Genomic DNA, 22364 nt, shown 5'->3' on the forward strand with positions numbered 1-22364 from the left:
CACCTGTTAGCCCTGCTATAGCATCCCAACCTGACCCTTGTTGGCCATATGCACATGCACCAACATACACCTCAGCCACATCACCAGATATCCAATATGCACAGGATCCTAGTACAATACATATTCCAGTTATAGACCTGTACAGGTCCACCTATATCTCTACATATAATGATGCACTCTGGGAGTTCCATGTGTGTTGAAAATATGTCGTACCACTGTGTACCATCTTGGAGTAACCTAGTAATGCCATTTTCTGCCAGGTGGTTTACACCGGCCATCTACATATGCCTCTCAATTGTATGTTCCCTGTACCCCTTGGTGTACTTTTTACACCAAAATAGCAGAACCTGTATCAGTTTGCCTTACAGAAAATGAAGGACTGACACAGGCACTCTATATACATGAAAGATGGCTATGCAGGACCAAGGTCACCCATCAGCCTCTCCAAAACATGTGTGCAGGAAACAGTTTTGCATGCTGCGGGTGTCATGCATGGGAGAAGCTACACTGCACTTAAGCAATGGAAGTGTGAAAATGACATAATACAAAAGGCATCATGGAAGGCAGGCAACACAGTGGTGGATAGGATGGTGACTTGGGGTGGTCACCGATCCATCTCAACACTCACAGAAAAGACAACATTTCTAGTATCCTGTTTAATGATAATGAAGAGACAGGAATCATACCAGCAGGTGCTTGCACAGATTCTGAGAGTCCCAAAATGGGTAATGACCTAAGCATATTATTCTATATTGTTGTGTGAGTTACAGACCTTATTAGCAGAGATTCTTATGATGATGCAGCAGATATAGAAGGAGCAATGGGAAATTTTAGCATACACACTCTACAAATTTAAATGTGCATGCATGTGTGTGTGTGTGTATGAAAATGCCCACTTGAGTTTTCACTAGACTTATACGTATGCAATCCTTAAAGCAAAACAAGCACTCTGGCATATTTTAACTATTGTCATAGATGCACTTTCAGCTCTCACCATAGTTCTTGAACAGTTTCCTTAATAGTATTATTTTTTCTAAATACATTGCTTATTTTGCTATAGTTTTTATATAAGGTGACATATGAACACTGCAATATGTGAAATTAATTTTTTTCTTTTTTCTTATTTCTCTGATATGTTGCTTAACAAGGGTAGCTTCCAGTTCAGAATTATTCAGCAGTGCTGTAAGCATTAACATAGCTCATGTAGTTATTCCTTGCATATTCATGAGAAACAAACACAGTTAACGAGTCAAGAAGAGAATGTTTTCCCAAAAGCCTAGTTCAAGTGAACGAAGAGTTTAAAAATACTTCTAGACCTTTACATCATGGGAATGTTTCTGAATTAATTTTCGTTTTGTGACCTGAATTGTTAAAGGCATTTCTTAAAGTTTCCTGTTTATGGGCACAGTTTCCTTGTCATTGTTTTATGCTTTCCCTTTATTCTGCCATGATGAAGAGATTTTTTTTTCTGCCTTCTAGCATTGTGACATGGCTCTTTCTGTCTTGTCTTGTATACTTGTCTCTTGCTTCAGGATTTTAAGATAATTAATGTTTCCTTGTCCTTAGGCCTCTCCCCAGAATAACTACAACAGGCTTGTTTTACAATCAGACTTTATTTACAAACACGTACATATTAACTGTACATCTGCATCCATTGTTTACCTGGTAACAGTCAATAGTCTCCAGTGTGCATACTTATTTACAACTCCATCAAACAACCATCAGCGTACACGCTTAATTTCAATTCAGTGACAGCTCTAGGTATATAACTATGTTCAAAGGATCAATTGTTTTTCTTGTTGTGATTCGTTAGTTCTGATATGCTAATCACTTGAAGTATCTGATCATATGAATCCATTGTGAATTACAGTGTGACACCTCCTTGAAGCCACTCAAGGGGTAATGGCATTTCTTACTGACAAACTACCCACCGTCAAACCCAGTAGAGGCATCCCAGCTGCTTTCAGACCATAGAGTGGGTGAAGAGATCCCCATCCTAGCAGTGTTTAGGCATTTGATTTCCATGAGCTTCCTAATCAGTAAGTGGAGCAATGTCTTTTGATTATCTTCTGCATAAATGTATTTGGTACGACAATCAACTGATAATTCAGTTTACCTCAACGTTCATAAAGATTTTGCTGGTGGCATCAACTACAGCCCCTCTCTCCTTTTGAGGACTTAGTTCATAGCTCTCAACCTCTTAGAGCAAGAAATCTGGACAAAGCCATAGATAAAAGTGGGACAAAGGCTCAAAAATAGGGACATTGTTTAAATATTGCCCTAACAAACTTAGAAAGTTGATAAAATAACAGGTTTTGCATCAGCATGAATTTTCTGAAGGGTATGAAGTCTAAAACTCGAATGTCCATCATTATTTTCTAACTTCGGTCTTTAATAATTTGCCACAAATTTGCCAGAAAACCACAATTTAATGAAAAATGGACCAAAAATATGAGCCAAAAATCTGGATATTCTGTGAAAATCTGTACAGCTGAATGGTGTTCCTTATTCTCTCAGCTAAGCACCTTCTCCTTGGTTAAGTTTGGCAAGCTGTTTTGTGTCCTTTTAGAGAAATGGCACTCACAGTATAGGTGTCAACCTTCTTTCTAGCACTCTTTCTCTTTTCCTTTTTGCTTTTGTGTATGCATCCTATAAAACTACTCCCTCAGTCTCAGTAGAAGATCACTTAGCAGGAAGTATAAATGTGGGTTGCAAAGTTACCCTTATCAGCTTTCTTGAGTATCACTTTTATTAATAACTTCCTACACTGTTATCTGACATTGGTTGTCAGTATGGTGCCACACCAGTCTCAGAATCATATTGGACCAGATCACTGTGAGTGCAGGAAATATTTATCACAAATATAATAACTTATGAATTATTGTGTGTACCAAATACTTCTGTTTAACCAGCCTCAGTTCATTAATCCCCTCCCCAAGGTGAACACAGATGATATGAGGTTCACTGAGACTGAGGGAGTAGTTTTATAGGATACATACACAAAAGCAAAAAGGAAAAGAGAAAGAGTGCTAGAAAGAAGGTTGACATCTGAAGCGTTTCTCCCCGGGCCTCCGCTGAAAACAGGCTCTGTGGAACCTAGTCAGACATTCCCGGTCAACAAATGTTAAATAAAATAAATAAATAAATAAATTTAATGATTTTGACAAATGATGCACCAATGCTAGTGACTCCTTTCCCTTTATACTGCAGATGATAGGCCATTGCATCCTGTATTCTGACTTCTCTAAGCCCATCTGACTCCACCCATTGCTCCTCTGGGCCCACTTCTCAGATCAAAAATGTATGACCCTCCCACCACCCAGCATCTAAACCATCTTCTGCCCTGTAAAGAAAGTTTTAATATAAGAAATGAAACTCTACTTACAAGCTCCTAAGAGTCACTCCCTTTCATGATTACTGGTCAAACAGCTGACTAAGGAAAGACTATTGTTGCTTCTGCCCCTCTTCTTTTATTAGCAGATGAAAATCTTATGGGTTAAGGACTGTCATCATCAATTTTTTGGAAATGGTTGACTGAGGCTTCTTGCTCCTCAAGGTTGATGGCTCTATCCATACAAAAGTATCAGTTGAAAAATCACACTAGATTGACCCTGTGTGGCATAATGCCCTCTTGACAACCACTTCAGTTTATTGAATCTATCTTGGCTGTCCTAATGAAGAGGTAAATATAGAGTGATCCACACTGAGTCCCATAGTTAAAGACTTTACGGTAATTTTCCACATTACTAGACAAAGGAAAGCAAATGTTGCTCTTTTTATATCCTGTTCTGCTGTTCTCTACTACATTGCTCTGTTGTGCAGCCCTTCTGCAGTCACAACATTCCCCAAACCAATGTGTGATTTTCCCCATCGGACGCATTACTTAAAAGATCACTAATCCTGAACAAACTAAAAACACACATATATATATATATATATATATATATATATATATATATATATATATATATAAGCAAATCTTTGTACTCTTTGTAACTTGTCAAAATGCCATGGCGGCTCAGTAGAGACCTAGATATTGGCTGCCTTTGATCTTCTTGTCTCCATTGCTTTCAGGCTCATCACCCAGACATCTGCAAACCACACCAAATACTTAGGGATGTCTGCCCATACCTGATCTTGAAAGGTGAAAACTTTTTTCTGCATTCTTTTCTGTTCTCCACAGCTGACCACCAGCTACTCTCAGAATCTCTCCTCATCCATTTGTCCTACTAGACTTGCCGTAGCCTTCATTGAGCTAACCATTACCATTGTGCAAGTCCGATGAAGAGAGTGATCAACCTTTGGCAACATCAAATGCTGATAAAGAGACTGACAACCTGTGGCAACATCAAACTGATGCAGAGGAATGTTTTTCCTAATTATCTGCCTATTGCATGCTCTTCTATCTTTTGTCTACTGGGATTGGCAAGCAACAGACTGGTTGACATATTGGCTACACCTCAATGCACACTTCAGGATGAGCTCTGCTCCCTACAGTACAAAAATCTTCATGACTTTCCTGCCTCTGAAAGGGTTAATACACAATGGTCATTTGTGAACATGCTCCCCTAGGTTGGGCAAGCCTATCCTCCCTGCCCATTCTATCAAACACTTGTGCCACTCAATGAACCCAGGTTACCTGAGTCATACTCAAGGCTTTATTTCTCTATTCCACCAGAAAAGGCTACATTGGAAGGTGAAGCTTATTACTGTAAGGTGTACTTCTGTAGTCCTGAGAGCAGCTCTCTGTGATCTAACTTTCTTAATACAGTTCACACAAAGTGAGGTCTGTTCTAAGACGGAGATCTGTTCTACTACTCAATTCTACCCAGAAATTTGCAATAAGTCCTACAAGCCCTGAAATATGCCTTCCACATTCTAGATGCCCAGAAGTATTGTATAATTGCCTTACTTCTTTCTTCCAGTCACCTACACCTCCATTGGCACCATGGGTTCCTAAGTTTCTGTTATCAGTGCTAAGATTGCAGTTCTGGAAGTGAGAAAGGCTGTCAGCAATAACATTCAGTGTGTCTGCAAAAAGCATTGCAGAAAAAAATTGTGTTTTACTTGAAACATTGCAACATCATGCACCTTAACAGCATTTGCACTCTGTCTGATTCCGATATTTGTTTTGATAATTATTTTATAGTGACCTCATCAAGTGACTGGAATGCAATTCCTTTGTTGACAAACTCTGCACTCCACAGTATAATATTTGCCCAAATGGGGATCTGCTCTTAGAAGGCAATGTCTGACAGCATGTGAAACTATGCCCCCCTCACTGGCCAGAGAAAGGTAAGCTATTTTCCTTTCAGAACCCACCTGCTTCATTTTTAAAGAGCTCCAAGCCTATGTTGTCAATCTGTTCATCTTGCAAAAAGGAAATACTATTGTAATTCTTCCAAAAATTCCTTCCAGATCCCCAAGTCAACCTTGAAGCTTAGTGGGACCCTAAACCTGTGGTGTTTTTAATTTTTATCTTTCAGAAGGGCTGCAAATATATCTCTCAGCTGCCCAGATTTTTGCATGATATTTTTGGTCTGTTCCTCATAACATTCTTGGTTTTCTGGCAAATCACTGAGGATTGAATTCACTAAATATTAAAATATGTCCCTATTTTGGGGAATTTATCCCCCACTATTTTAGGCTTTGTCCCAATTTTTTGCACTAAGAGATTGAGAGGTATGGATGCTAGTGACCTTTGCCAAGGTGCTACCTAGCATTACTTTGGTATATGCAAAACAAAGCAACCTCAGAACTGATATAACATCTTCTGTATTACAATTCTTCTAGCTTAGCATACGCTACCTCTTTCTACTTAATGATCTAAGCTTTTCAATCCCATATATCCATTTCTAAGGACTGATTTAAAGGGTTACTCAACTTGTCCTCATTCATGTTCCCTGCAGTGCCTTTCTGTGTGGCCTTCTACCCTTCTGCGGTTATTTAAAAATGATCTAAATGATGCACCATTCTCCTTCTGGTATTGCTGTTTCCCACATCCAGTGTAAGACTATGCTGAACCTCCCAAAAGAGATACTGCCTTGAAGTTCATCAGCCTGGTTTTGTAGAAAACATACTTTCCCCTCTAGAAACATTCAGCAATCACCAGTCCTATGGCCAGACTGGGAGTGCAGGAAAGGCTGACTCAATATGCAGCTTTATCAACCATGGGTCATTAGTCTTCCTTATGAGAATGACTGTGTCATCTAAAGAAGCATATTGTACTCTTAAAGCTTTCTTGCCTGTGATGTCATTAACATCTTCCTTTTGGGTATGAAAGATAGAATATTAATTTAAATAACTCAGGGCACTACTTTGGTATCAGCATTAGGGGATAAATGTTAAATAATGTGAAAGGAGATGCTTTGAATAGACACATTAGTATCCTATCTCATACTCCTTTGTCAAATAATGCTCTAGCTATGCTTCCTTTACTTTGACTGACTTAACGTTTTTATGTGAATATCCAAAAACTCTCAGATTTTCCTGCAGTAGGAACCATTTAAATCCCTCTACTGACAGGTCTGTTAGGATATTGGGCTGGGTAATAGTGTATAATGCTCCACCTCACTGAAGTACAAGTCTTGGGATCGTTGCAATCTCTTCCTTATGTATCTCCCTCTTTCTCCCTAAAACACAACCCTATCCCAGCCTCAAATGTCAAAAGGCAGTGAAAGTAGCACCCCTCACTATTTGCTGATGATCTAAGAACTCCTTTCTAATCTCAAACCTCCTTTCCCAAGTATCATTTTCTCTGCTGGGTGTGGGCCTTCATAAAAATAGAAAACATGCACAGAGTCTAGTTCACATAGTTTTGAGACCAGTTAAAGCTCTTTTATAGTCCCAAAGGTGATTCCTGATTCAACTGTTACTGCCAGTCATCTCTCCAGGTGTTGCTCGTCCTTCCTAAGGGTCTTGTCCATCTGACCATAAGCTTCTAAATCTCTGGTTATATAACAACCATGCATATACTCTTTAAACTCTGAGGATCCCTGATAATAAAACAGGCTATAACTGGAGATTGGACCATCAGTTTTGAGGTGTTTTCCAATCAGAGCCATTAGGTCATAGCAGCTTGTGGCCCAAATGTCCCAGTTCCTGCCTATGTACAAGATGATCTTAGCTTACCTAGGGCAGCTAGAGCCTCTGTGAGATCCTTAGCCCCTGACATATCCTACTTCATGACTCTGGGCCCCATCTTGGTCATGTAGGACTAAGGCTTCCTCAAACCTCCCATCTAAACCTTTTCTTTTATTGATATCACAATGTGTGAACCCCAACTTTCTCTCTTGTCTGTGTCTGTTGCCCTTGCTTGCTGCCATCCTGCTGCCTGCCCCATCCACAGCCTGAGAAGAGAAAATGGTTTTATAGAAAAAGTTAAGTGGGGCAGTCTAGCTTGTCCATTTGGGAGGGTCCTATGTTCCTGCTCCCCTGTCAGTATTTTGTCCTCCATTTTCAACATCCAGTTCTTCACTCTCAATTAGGCTTTACACATGTACTGGCTTGTTTCATTAACTGACTCTAAAAACAAATCCAAATATTTCTCCATACCATCTATAGAACTTTCATAAACACTAATGCCACTTGACTGCCTGGAGGCAGAAGTCCTATTCTTGAGAAAGCAGGGGATGTAGCAGGCCTGTGACCCCGAGCTTCTTCTCCTTTTCTTACCGGCTAACCCTCAGTCATTGGAATATCCCTAAATCATACAGTTATCCATCAACTTGAAACATGTCTCATCCTCTTTATACCTTTTGTGTCTCCTCTCCCAGTAAATAAGATTGGTAAAACTTAGCAAAGAATTAAATTGATTACTTGGCAAACACCTCCAAGGTTAAAATCTCTGATGACTCTGCCATGATACTAAATAGCCATACTGAGGGGTTTGCAACATGCACATATTGTTCTTCTTTTCTCTTTTCCTCTCTTTATTTGGGAGTTTATAACTCATACAATGAGTAAGGGGTCTAAACCTGTATAAAAGATAGACAGCCTAAACTGGAAGAGGGGTAGGGGCTTGCACATACTAAGGGTTAAGTAGAGAGAAATGAAGGGTAACCCTGACTGCAGCACCTGAATGCCACACTACCCCAACGTCCTGGGTCAACAGGTCCTGGGCAGGTGACGCGATTCTGAGTATGCCTGATTTCCACTGCATCCCTCAGATATCTGCAGCTTATTTATTCTGTCTTCTCTTTCTTTCTTTAAATAACACTTCTCAAACTATATCCTCTTCTTTGCACTGTAATATAGATTTTTTAGCATTACTTATAAATGCAAGTTATTCAGCATTAAACATCTAATTTTTTTATGATTGAATACAAATTCCATGTGGTATTGCATTTTACTATTGCCTAACTGTCTTGCTGTGCTGCTACTGGTTGCCAGCTCCCACCATGCATGACCATCAAAATATATACATACAGTTTTTTTATCTATTGACTTTTTTCCTAGAATTATAACACAAATATGTAACTTTATACGCTGATGAACTATATACGCTGATGCAGTCTATGAACTGCCAGCCTATATGTTGCAGCTATTGGCAAAAAGCAAAATGAAACAAAATAAATCCATCTCAGCTCAAAGAGATGTAAACTACTTTCTTGTCTCTTATAGGCACACCATCTGACAATGCTTACATGTGCCATAATATGTATGTATGTACATTTTGTTGTGTGCTGTGAACCATAAGACCTTCTGATACAGCTACTGAAGCTGCTTTTTACTGCATTCTTGGCATACAGCAAAATATAACAGAAAAAATTTGGCACAACTTAACAGTGATATAAACCATATTGCAGCTCTATAAAAACACGTTTACAAGATTGCTACTGACATATATTCTCCATCACTCTCTGTGCCTTTCCTTGTGAGCACTTAAGTCTGTCCCAAACCTCTCAATTGTCCAGATTTCCATAGAATGTCCAGATTTTTGGCTCATATTTTTGGTCTGTTCCTCATAAAATTTGTGTTTTTTTGACAAATCACTGGGATGATCCGAAGGTTAAAGTCACTAAATAATGACATATATTTGAGTTTCAGACTTCAAATCCTTCAGAAAATGCATGCTAAAACAAACCCTATTATTCTACCAACCTTCTACGTTTATACGATCAATATTTAAAATACGTTCCTATTTTTGGGCCTTTGTCCCCCCATTTTATCAAGCTTTGTCCAGATTTCTTGCACTAAGAGGTTGAGATGTATGGTCTGTCCTACCTCCTGTATGGCAAACAAGCTATTTTCTATTCAAAGTTCAAATATGGTAAATACCTCTTTAACATCGATGATGGAAGACATTTAGGGATCAAGATGGTAGCCCCCAGCATTCATACCTGCAAAGAAATAAAGTTTTAATTTTCTTTTTCACTTTCTATTTTTTAAGTAAATAAAGCAGTAACTGTTGGAATCTCTTTGCTGCAGCTTTTAAATATTTAACTATGACATAAACACACTAATTACAAATAAAGACTGCTAAAAGACCAAGCTGTAACTCAATTATTCCAAACTTTAACAGGAATTACAGTCTTACTATTCTTGCTTACTTTGACCACAGAAATGCAATCTGTTCCCACACAAACTCACCTTTTCTGCATTAACATCAACCTTTAACCTTCCAGAGTAGCCTATATGGAACTGAGATTTCTTTATCTCAAGTTCAAACTGTTGCTGTTTTGCATAAAGTCACAGCATACAGTCTATATTTTTATCCCTTCCAGCAGTTTTGGCACTGTTCTTTCTCACAACCAATTTTAGCCCTCACATTTCCATAATTATGTCTGCAATGTTTAAATGTTTTCTAAACCACTACCACCTGCTTTACCCAAACCTCCTCCCTGGTTAGTCACAAACCAACCATTCACTAACAACCATTTCAAATTCATTCATCATCTATGGATATTTATCTAACCAGTTAGGATATTTATCATGCTTAATTATGATAAATGACTCCTGATATTTTGATTATACTCAAAGAGTTCTACCACCCAGTTCCCCTAGACCATTGTCCACCTAGGCCTTGCCTCTACAGTTCTAAGTATAAGACCAATGTCTCTGCCTACAGTTGAAACATGCTGACTGCTTCCTTCAGCAATTTGAGTAAAGAGGTGCTTACATTACATAAGCCTCTTGTCTTTATATTACTTGGTTAACTTCTCCCTAGCATGGTCTTGACATGGCCACTGAAATGTTAGTGATAATTCAGTGTCACTCAGGAGTCCTTCACCACCCCAGTTCTTAGCCCTACCTGTCACTCAGTCTCTGAGAAAAAGGAGAAACCAGGTCAAAGCAATACTTTCCCAAACTTTCTTTATTCTAACTTTGGACAAGTAAGTACCTACTATAATCATTTAGTTCCAGACTTGTAAATGATTGTAAGCATATCAGGAAACAAGTTTTAGAAGGTGAATCAAATTTATTTCATCAGAGGAAGAGCACTTTGCTACACATGCATTTAATTGTTTCAGTTCAACTCCTTATTTAATCATGTACAGGTAAGAAAAAAACACATAAGCCCGAAGCTGATATTCTGTCTTCGCTATGTATCACAAAGACTTCTGTAAATCAAATCCTCGTAAAACTTCCATTATAATCTATTCTATCTATATATACAGATACATATATCTATATATATAGACAGATATATAGATATATAGATTTACATATGTATGTAGGGCATTTAGGAATCCAGACAGAAAACCCAAAAATTCCAAAGAAGGACATTTAACGAATTATAATACAGTAAATCAGAAGCTGAATAGTTCATACATTTAGTTTGCATTACATCAGTCATGGCTGAAAAATTATATATTTAAATTTATTTTGATTTCCTTTGGATCACTAATCTCCTTACCTATTGCTGAGTGGCTAGTATTATTTGATGTTCTACAGTAAATAACCATATGTGACTTTGCATGCTGACATAATTTTATTTTCTTTTTTCCATTTTTCCATTTTAATAAAAAAAAAACATTTCTATAATGCTGTATGAGTACTCAAACTACAATATTTTATTGCCAAATTTTCTTTCAGTTATTTGCTCCATTCTCTTAAAATGGGAGTGGACTAATACTTGTTTAGAATTTTTGTATATACAAAGATATAGATATATATTCTAGTGGCAGACTTTAAGTAAGTTTGTAGCCATCATCTTTCCGACCTCTTTGGGACTTTGCCAGTTTTAGCAACAGCTTTCTGAGTTGTTTTCTAAAGTGGCAGACCTTCCTGACTGGAAATCCACCTCCTCTCACGTTATGTTTGAGCCACAACAATGTCAAGTTTTATGTTTTTTTATGCCTCAGTTGCACACTTATCTGTGACAGACAGGTCATGCTAACAGAGCCAGCTCAATAATTTTTCTTAGTAAATACAACGGTTTAATTTCATGGCCGTATGTGGCATAGTAGGAAAGTGGGGCTGCAAGGACTTTGACAAGCATTTCCTGGACCAACAATCAGAAGTTTAACTGGCAAGAAGAGATACAAGTAAAGGAAGGGACTGTAAATAAATAAAGGACTTTTAGAGAAAGTCTTGCAAGACTTTTTATAGACTTAGCAAGTTCACTGAAGAGGCTGAAAGTGCATACAATGGAAACAAAAATGGAGAAAAACCTAACTCATAATGCATTTAGACATGGCAACACAGATTAATTAGCTGGGAGAAAAATACACAGTTGAGAAAAGTTGTGCACAACATGTAGTTAGCTATTCCTAAAATGTATCAGTTCTTTTAACTGCACTCTATGAAAGGAAAAGACAAAGGAATTTGCACAACAGTGGTGTGAGTATTCAGATACAAGAGGTTCTCTGATTCGATTCTCAGCTGGGGTGCCTTCTGTGCAGAGTCTGCATGTACTCCCTGCATTCACGTGGGTTTCCTCCAGGTGGTCTGGTTTTCCTCCCACATTCAAAAGACATGTGTCTGGAGTATTTTTCCCGAGCCTCTGCTGTAAATGGGCTCTGTCCCAGTCAGACTTTACTGGTAAAAAAATGTTAATAAAATAAAATAGATAAAAATAAATAAAATATGTCTACTGGACTTCCGCTGATAAAACTTTTGGCATTTCTGTCAAGAGTTCCTGACTCTGTGTAGTGAAGCAGTAGTACACAAATGATGGCTTTAAAGTTTAAATCTCTACAGTGATCACAGTCTACTGCCACAAGATGCCATTTTATAACTATAATGCACTATGCTCTAAAATGGCCGAAGATGAAAGGTTTCAAAGAAACAATGGAGCCTTTTATGTTTCATGTTATGTTACTGTTAGGATATATTTCTGCATGCCTGATGAAGCTTTTTTTTTTTTCTATCAGGGAATTGTGTCTATATATGGAAAGCCATAGTACAGAAATTGCACCTTAAAATGTAAAGCTGAAGAAAGATAAAAATGCATTGCTACAAGTGAATATAAGGAAGGTTTTTGATGGGACTTCTAACTCAATGCACCCAAATGATTTTTATCTGTATCCATGAAAATGTTATATCTTTTTTCATTATCTTTTATTACAAAGTTCAGTACAACTTTGAAATAATATTAAAGAATACATGAGAACAACTGCAATCGTTATATGGAGCACTTGAATAATAACTGTTATTTATAGACAGGGAAAGTACAACTGACAGCAAATGTACATTGAAAAATGTAATTAAAAGTTATATTGTGTCACAGATGGGAGGCTATGGTCCTCTCTTAAGCACCACCATCCCAACTAATAATGAATGAATGAAAACAAAAATTAATATAAATAAGTAAAACCTCTGAGATTTTGGCATACTCTTCAGGACTCACTTTGTGTGTTCATACATTCACTGGTAATAAATAGACTAGTTGCCTTTGCAGGCCATTTTAAGCCTTGCCAGTTTCCTTTTTTTTTTGCTCAATGTAACCTATCCCATTTGATTATAGATTGGCCTTACCCATCCCACTGTCAATAGTTATATATTACCCCTAATGAGAATAAGTGGGATCATACCATAGATAAATTAAGGAGACCTATGCATGGGATAAAGAATTTAGGAGCTGCATCTATCCACTAGTAGTACAGGGAGCAGTCCTGGGGTAAATTTTCTATTTTCCATCCATAGATCCAAGTTGCACTTCAATATAAACAAGGAGTCTGTTTGAGAGCAGCAGTATTCTCTGAGAAATATATCTGTCTATCCAAACCATTCTGTTGATGTTGCAGAAGAGATTTAGATCCCTAGACTGAGTATATCTGATGTCATTTGACTTGCAGATGTGTAGTAAATCCATCAGTAATGGGTTGGAGAATGCCTTGTCTGTCAGACACGTCACTTCTTAGTAGCCTGTAGAAAACAGAATATAGTGATACAGCTTTGAGTTTGTCCATGTAGGACATGTTGCTTAGGGCTTGTATCCTTTTAGTAAGGTACCCCTGTTGGTGTACCAGATATTGCATGGATGTGGACAGATACATGGCAAAGGGGGCATTAACTTCAATGATTGACCTAATGAAGACTGAGTAAAGGTAGGCAATGATCTAGACACAATCCGTTTGTTTATAAGATGTGCAGTATAGAAGGACTTTCTTGCAACAATAGACACATGTTGGCCAAAAGTTAGGTCACTGTCTACATACGTTCCCAAATCCTAAACAACTGGGTCAATTCTTAGAGGTGTTTTGTAAATGTGCTAGCTCCCAGGTGTAGAAGACTTCCTAAATTATACAATAATGCATCTTTGGCATTTAGTTTCCGTCCACAATTTTGGCAAGAGTTATTTATTTGGGACAAACCTTACTACGGGATGGCTAAGTCATTCAGAGATTTAATGCCTGCTCTTAGCTTGCAGTCATCTGCAAACATAGTCAGTCAGAGCCCTTTGGTACTGGCTTTTACTTTGAAAAAGTAGATGCCAAACAGGAGTGCTCCCAGCAGACAGCTTTGGGGGAACTCCACTTGTGACTGGTCTCTTTGTGGAGGTACCCTTCCCTGTTTTGATTATCTGCATCCTAACTGTTAGCCAGTTGGTAATCCAGTGGGAGTGAAGGGATTAATCCAAGTTTCTATAACTTTTCTACTATGCCTAATTGAGGAACTGTGTCAAAAGCTTTGGCTAGGTAGAGGTATGCACTGTGTTCTGCTTTGTCTACTTCTATTGCTTTGATGACCTTTTCAAAAATATCCACCTGACTGAGAAGCATGACCAGCCCTTGAAGAATCCAAACTTTGATGGGTTCAGCCTTTGGAGATTCCCTATGTCCTGACTGATCAATTCCATGATAAGTCTTTCCATGGCTTTATAGGTTCATAGGTTCATAGGTAGGTACTAGGCTATCTGCCCAAGGGCCTACGTAAGCCTAGCCAGCAAGGTTCGCTGGCTTACGCCCTCCAAGAAAGTTATTTTCCTATGCCACTGTCGAGCAGAGACACATAAGTGATCCCTGGGGTGTATTTCCTATTTCCCATCCACTCATCAAGACTTTTCTTGAAGAGTGCTAATGAAGAACTTTGCTTGACATAGATGGGTAGCCTGTTCCAGAGTATAGGAAGTCTCTAGGACAGGAATCTATCCCTCCAGCATGTCCTGTTTAGTGTGGTGACAAGGTTTATGTCCCTAGAGCATGTAGCTCAGAGGGATTTGGATTTCTTTAGGAGTAGCATGTCTAACAGCTCTGGGTTTGACATAGCTTTATACGTTAGGCAGAGATCACCTTGGAGTAGGCGATATGCTACGGAGTAAAGCTGGAGTTTTTTGAGGCGGTCAGTGTAGGGCATTTGTTTGAGGCCAGTAATCCTTTGTGAGGTACATCTGTGGCCTTTCCATCTGCTGCAGATGTCTTGTGAGGTACATTCCAAAAGGGGAGTTTTACTCTATAATGGGTCTAATGCGTGTCGAGTAGAGGGGAACAATTACCTCTTTTTTTCTCGATGAGAACCCTTTTATGGTGAGGTGTGCCTGACTACTGTGGCGATGTGACTATCAAAGGAGAGACTACTGTCCACCTGAGTCCCAAGGTCTCTTACCACACATTCGGTGTTAAGTAGATTGCTATCTACATGGTAGTTCATGGGTACAGAGTTTTTACCAAAGGGGTTGACACTGCACTTTTTGGCATTGAGCTTGAGGCCATGGCTCTGACACCAGGCATCTATGTCAGTGAGGCCCTTCTGTAGGATGTCCACATCATTTGGGGACTTGACTATGGCTCCTAGTTTGCAATCATCTGCGAACTTCATTAGCCAAAGGCCTTCTGTGTTAGCCTGTACTTCAAAGAAGTAGATACCAAACAGGAGAGGTCCCAGGACGGAACCCTGTGGTACTCACTTGTCACTGGTTTGAGGTCAGATTTGGAGTCTGCAACTTTTACAGCATGGATTCTGTCAGTGAGCCAGTTGGCAACCCATCCTGTGATGTAGGGATTTATACCTAGTTTAGTGAGTTTAGCTATAATTCCAAAATGGGAGATGGTGTCGAAAGCCTTGGCAAGGTCAAGATAGGCTGTGTGAACCACCTTACCCTCATCTACGGCTTTGGTGACTGCCTCAAAGAAGTCGATAAGGTTCAGGAGGCATGATCTGCCTTTCACAAACCTGAACTTTACATATGAGGCTGGTCAGACTTATGGATCTGCAATTGTTTGGGTCTATGGAAGGCCTACCTTATGCAGGAGAATGACTGTAGCTGTTCTCCAGTCACTTGTTACAAAACCAGTGTTGCTAGAGTTATCTAAATTGTGCTTCATGCTATTTAAGACACATATAGGGATATTGTCAGGACCCCTTGATGCAATATTTTATCTTTTGATAACACTTTTAGGATGTGGTCTGGTATGATAGGTAGATGTGAGCCAATTTCAGGTATATCATGATTTATTAATGGAGAGGAGACAAGGTTGAAGTTAGAGCTAAATTTATCAGACAGCAGGTTCACTATATCTTCAACCGCACTGTAGGTAACATTATTCAGAATCAGTTCAGCACATTGCTGTGCTTTTGACATTACCAACATAACCAAAACATGCATTGTGATTGTCTTGGCTTGAGTAGCTATTTTAGTCTGAAACTTGACTTTGATTGATTTTATTAAGCTCACGAGTTATTTATTTCAGTAACAAGAGCTCTAACATTTTGGGAATTCTTCTTCTTACTTTTGGTCAAAATTATTTTCCTTTTATTATAAAGTCTAATGATATTATGGCTCCACCATGTGGGTTTGTCCTGGGGTTTGTCCTGTACTTGTTCCTGTCAGCTGTTTACAGGTTGGTATAGTGTGATAGTGTACATGTCTGTGTATTCAGTAGAGATAACTAGGTTTGGTGAGGAACTGAAGTGTGTCAATGTTAGGAGTATCTAGTTTGCCTTAAAGACATTTCTAAATGTACCTTGAATGGAAGAGATCTCTGGTTTCAGTTTTATTTTGAAGGGGACTGCTCTATGGTCAGACATAACAAACATGAAGCTACGCAAGGGATGGTTCAAGATGCTCTCAGATTAGAGAGGGCAAGATCCAAGATGTTATCCCCTGCCCCCCCAGTGGTCACTCTCACTAATTTTTCAAGGGCATTTGTATTGACAAAGTCCAGGAATCTCTGTGCTTGTGTACTAGTGGAAGTGCAGGTTTTCCAGTCTACAGATCGATAATTTAGATCACCTGGGAAAATGGCAATGGGTTTAATACTGAGTGATTCTAGTCCCTGAAAATAGGTGTTGCAGCTTTCTTTTGTAATATATCAGATATATAGCTAGCTAATATATGGAGTGGCTCCTTTCTAATGGTTGTTTGGACATGAAGAAGCTCTGGTGCATCATACTTCTTTACCAGAATTGATGTGAGTCTATTCTGGATGTAGATTGAGACACCCCCACCTTTTCACCCCTACTGTGCAGTAGTTGGTCTAAACATTTGGTAAGCCTTATAGTCCTGCACAGATGGAATGCTTTGTGATGACCCACCATTACCAACCAGTAATCACAGAGCCTCAATACTCACCACTGACAACAGTGGGGAAGATTCACTGAGAGGATAACAGTTTCACACACAGTATTTCCAGATGCAGCTCTCTGCATCAAGTGCAATTTTCCTTAAAAGCACACAGAGACAACATTCAGTCTGTGGCGGGTTTCTCCCTCTTTCTTTAGATCCCCAATAAGACTCCCCACTGGCACAGCTATAGAGTTCAGATCTCAGCTGCATGACCAAGCCAAGACCTCCAGCACCCTCTCTGTCTAACCAGTGCCTTGTGTCCCTGCCCAAGTAGCTGACCCATACACTCTTTGAAGTTTGATTTTACACACACACACACACACACACACACACACACACACACACACACACACACACACACACACACACACACACACACACACACACACACACACACACACACACGCACACACACACACACACACACACACACACACACACACACACACACACACACACACACACACACACACACACACAAAAACACACCTGGGAAAGGCTGGCACAGGTTTATTAGCTATACCCCCTGTTGTCTAGACTAACAGGTAGTTACCACTGCCACCAGTCACTCCTTATCAGCCACATTAGGGCTCTTAACAAAGGGTGTTCAATTTTACTATGTAATATTAATGCTAATATAAATGGTAGTTTGTCCTACAGCAAGGTTATTAGGAGTGGCCCATACAGAGTCAGCAAATAAATATGCAAGTACACTCAAAACTTAAATATCTCTACACAGATCAGCCTCAATGAAAAGGTTTAAATATATTTAATAATAAATAATAAAAGAACTAGACAATACTGGATATATATTCACAGTGGCATCAGAGTTCATAACCGCAGGGAATATTTAAAATAACATTGCAACACAGGCTCACACAAATAAAGAAAAAACAAAATCTAAACTAAGCTTCACTATATTCCTGATTGAATCTAAGAGAGTTACTATACCCTAATAACATTGCAGGACAGTCTCAAATAAATAAAGAAAACTATCTAAACTGAGCTTTGCTATATTCCTAACTATATCCAAGAGAATTATACTGTTCCCTAGAAACTTACTTTGTCAGAGCAAGGCAGATGTTGTGGTGAATGGTTCTTGTTGTTGTCAGGTCCAGGACAGAATGCAGAATGCTCTGTCTCACTCATAGACTTCTCAAAATAATATCTAAAATATTACTGCTAGGATAGCTTGCAGCATTACATCATTTCTGGTCATCTGACTTCTGACTTTGCAGAATGACATAATTTCTGGTCATCTGCCTTCTAGTTCCCCCACTGCAGAATGACATCATTTCTGGTCATCTGACTTCTAGTTCCATGGCAAAACCCCCACTGCTGAAAGCTGGCAGTATTTAGCATCTTCCTGTAAAAATACCCAGACAAGGGCTTTTGCTCAGATCTTTGGCAGGTGCTGGAAGTCATAAAACAATTGCATTTCTTCAGGCTTCCAAAGTAGCAATTACCTTACCCCAAACACAATACAGAAAGCTTCCTAGTTCAGACTTTGTGTCTCTGGCTGCATTGAAGCATTTTTATGGCCTAGCCTATAAAGTAATTTAATTTCACATATTTTTCTAAAGTTTGCTGGGCTGAGGTTAATCCTCCAGTTTCTTCTGTTAACATATACATTTAAACAGTTACAACAGTGTATGTACATTTCTGTTCTCTTCCAGTAGGGCATACTGTGGATACATTTTAAACATAAGCACATTACCAGTACCTTTTCAACACACAAGTATGTACAAAGCAGTTTGGTATACGCATGACATACAGTTCTAATATATTTGTAACACAAGCATCTAATATAAATTAGTTTGATGTTCACAAGTGACATATAATTATTCATAAAATTCCAGCTAGCTTTGCTAACAGTATCTCTTTTCATCACATGATCTCGGCTATTTTAAACCATATCTCTGTCACTGCACAGATGTCAATATCCTCCAGGGTGAGTATGCCTTTGAACAGAATGGAGTTTCTTATTTAGGCTCCAAGCATTGATAACAAACACCTTCATATTTTCCTTTGCTTGTTTCATTAGGTTGATAAAAGAGGGCACAATGGGGGACGACAATGCCTCTGCCAATAATCAAAACCTAGCAGGGACAGATATAGGCCATACATGGCGAAGCAGCATGGTCTGTTGATCATTTCCTCCCAAGCTGACAAATACTGGACTACCTTTGAATGACTCCAAAACTAACCCAATTGTTGAAATCAGTTATGTTTTGCTCATATCATGGCATCATCCTTGAAAATGGTAGAATGCTACCTTAATGGTAAAGTTGTAATGGCAATGTTTCTTAGCTGCTCTGTTTAGAAAATGTAAAACAACTGCTGTGCAATTTATACTTCTTTATATGTGATGGCAAGGTCACACACACACACACACACACACACACACACACACACACACACACACACACACACACACACACACACACACACACACACACACACACACACCTGTTGTGAAAAACAAGCTTTGCATGTTAAACAGTTTTAGTTACAATAGCCCATCACTGTCAGCAGATACTAAGGGACATGTCCCTGGCATACTCTGACCAACATGGCTTCTGTGAACAATAATTAAAAAATAATGAATAAATAAATGAAGGTGGGTATAAATCATAATAAGTATGAGTAAATGAGGGAAGTTTGGCCTCAAGATCACATAGCAAGCTGGCACTGCTGACTTGTGTTATGGATCACACTAATCAGACACTCTCTAAGAAGATTCCACACTGAAGAGGTGTGGAACAGACTCATGCTACTAGTTTTCAAATTATTCACTTACCACAATGTGAGACCACCTTATTGACAATAACTGTTATTTGACATAATAATTATCTTCACATTCACACAAACACACACACACACACACACACACACACACACACACACACACACACACACACACACACACACAGACATTTGGTGCTTAACTGCCACTAAGGCAACACATTTGACACATCAAACTTGCAAACTGCTGTACCCTTCTTAAAAAGGAATGCAACTGAAATATGAAATCATGGTATTTAGTTAAGTAGTTTTCACTTAGAGGTAAATATCATTCCTTTATTCCAGGTAATAAATAACCGACCAGAAGTTTTTGAAACAAAATGAATAAAATTCTTCACTAAAAGAAATTAGGTAATACAGTATAATTAAATGTGCAGATGAGGCAAAGTATTGCACAGATAATCATACAATACAATTTTAAACAGACAGACTGCATTTAGAAAAAACAGTGATTATAGCAAGGTATCTTTAACACTATCCTCTGGTGAACATTGTTATTTGGATCTGTTTACTACCAGCTAAGACTGTACAGAATATAACAGGCATAGTAAAATAAACATTAGCCCAGTCTTTCAGGAAGCCCTGATACAAGCATATCCAAGGTGCAGCTGATTAGAAAATGGCTTATTTTCTATAATTCCCGAATGAAAGATGGTCTTGCTACTTAACTTGTCATTTAGAGATATGCCCTGGGAAGAGTCAATACCGAAAAATAAACAATCATCACAGTACTTTCAAACAAATACTACATCCAGAAAGTTCAAATTATTTTCCTTTCTTGGAAATCAAAATTTCAGCTCAAGCAAAAGATTATTTTCTGGCAGGTTCTAGCTACTTGTCTTACAGTTAGGTAAGGGGAAATGGCTGCTATAAAAATATTTGTTTCATTTGTTACATTGTTTATAGACTTGATATGCCTCTTCCCACATATCTTGATTACTTGTTATTCAATAGACATGTATGGACTAAAGATTAAAAGAAACATGTACGTGCATGCATGCTTGCACTTGCATGCACACATGCATGTGTGTGTGTTACATTAAACAATTATATTTTCTGTACAATGCGTATCTCACACCTTTGTTGCACCTTTAAAATATTTTGCATGGCTTCTTTACATATACTAACTTTACTTTGTCTGACCTGAAGATATTGATCATCTTCTCATTATTTAATTATTTTTTGATTAGTCATTTCCATTTGTTTACCTGGAAAGTCTGACTAGGTAAACAGGCCCCCTTTCAGCATATGACTAGGGAGAAAATGTCTGTGCAAAATAATGACAGCAGTGTACATACAACATAATGAATGTTCCGGTAACATTAGCAGGACTGCATTCAAGGTGACAATGCATAAAGAAGACAAATATAAAATAAATGAGTATATTTTGCAGCAGCATAATAAGCACTGGGTGCAGTTAAGTAGTACTACATCAAAACAGATGTATTTATATGCATTTTGTCATAACAAGAGTAGAAGACAGAAAACCTAGAGAGAAGACAATGTCACTGACATGTATGTGTACATACGAGAGGTAGTTTGGGGGAATAATTCAGCCTGGGGTGTAGCAGGGGCATACCCAAGAGTCAGACAGGAATTGCTTTAATCTATCTTTGAATATTTCTGCATCATTAAGGAGTGATTGGAGGAGGAAATGAGTTTCGGGATTTTGAGATATGATTGGCATAAATGGCATTTCCTGTTTTGTTGTGAGATTTGTGAATTGAAAGGACATCCATCCACAACCTCTTTTTCCCATTTTTGCACATGGGGTCGGGGTGTCACTTCATCAGCAACAATCACCTAGAGCCACAGTTTGCATCACCAGGTGGCTAGCCCTGCCAATTTAATATTCTTCCACACCATACACTCGCATGCATACTCACTCCTACAGCCAATTTAGAGTGTTCAATCCACCTACTGCATATCTTTGGAATGGAGGAGGAAACCAGAGCACCAGGTGGAAACCCATGTGAACACAGGAAAGATATGCAGACTCCATGCAGAAAGCACCTCAGCCAAGAATCGAACCAGGGAATCTCTTGCTGTGAGGTGACAACACTATCCATGCACCACTGTGCAATGTTTATCAGTAAAGCAGAGAGCTCTGTTGATGGAGTTGAGATTTATTATACCACTTACAGCATGACATTTTTCAGAGTGAAAGCTTAACCTGTGTGAAACTGAAGTTGAGAGTTGGTGAGGAGTTGAGGTAACATAAGCCAATTCAGGTGACTGATGGCAATACCATGATGTATTCATGTGGTAAATAATGTAATTTATGGGTTTATTATATGGATCTTGAAGCCCACAGTCTTGAAACCCATAATTCTGAGATCTTAATATTGAAAGACCACAATGCTGAAGACAACACTATCCAAAAATATCAGCTATCGAATCCTCCTACCATTGTGAGATCAGGAATTAGTGCTAACATGGGTCCCACATGGGTAAGAACCTAGGAACAAGTGTTAATAAGGGTCCTGAGTGGGGGGATGCGAGAGTTCAATATTGAGATCTATCTTTTCGGTCTTTCAATATCATGGTATCATGATTATGAGTTTCAAGATTGTGGGCTTCAAGATTCTCTTGCTGTTAGGGCTCAGAG

The sequence above is a fragment of the Protopterus annectens genome, chromosome 5.part0, assembly GCF_019279795.1.
Source record: "Protopterus annectens isolate FY-2018-M chromosome 5.part0, PAN1.0, whole genome shotgun sequence".
In the NCBI taxonomy this organism is placed as follows: Eukaryota; Metazoa; Chordata; order Ceratodontiformes; family Protopteridae; genus Protopterus; species Protopterus annectens.